Genomic DNA, 611 nt, shown 5'->3' on the forward strand with positions numbered 1-611 from the left:
GTTATGTTTTACACATGGTGGTACACCCATATCACAGCAACATCATCCAAGATTTCGTGTGTGTATTTGAGGTTGATGACTCAAAATGTTCGATCAGATTATGGCATGGCCGATGGTAAGGAAGAACCAACTATCATGTTCGAGGACGAAGCATATTCTGCCCAAGATCTTCATCATCCACGGATTGCAGAAAATTGGAGAGGTCCAATGGACCTTCAGTAATGTCCAAATCAGGGGGAGTAATGTGTATTGTACTCTTTTTTCCTTCACCATGGGTTTGTCCCAATTGGGTTTTTCTGGTAAGGTTTTAATGAGGCAACATTAAAGCACATTACAAACTTTAAATGGTTATGACATCTATGGGGGAGTGTTATGAACCAGATTGTGGATGACTCATAACCAAAAGATTATGATTTGTAATCTTTTCATTTATTTATGACGGTGTAATCTTAACCTATATATATATATTTCCATTAGGCCGATTAAAAAGTTTGTTTTCAACTTTTGAATATCTTAAAACATAATTGGGCATAATTGTCTCCATATGAGCCCAAACATGTTGTAAGCACCATTTGGGAAGCACCATTTGGGACAATATTTCAGTCACTTGG

This window comes from Brassica oleracea, chromosome C7 (assembly GCF_000695525.1).
Source record: "Brassica oleracea var. oleracea cultivar TO1000 chromosome C7, BOL, whole genome shotgun sequence".
Taxonomy (NCBI): Eukaryota; Viridiplantae; Streptophyta; class Magnoliopsida; order Brassicales; family Brassicaceae; genus Brassica; species Brassica oleracea.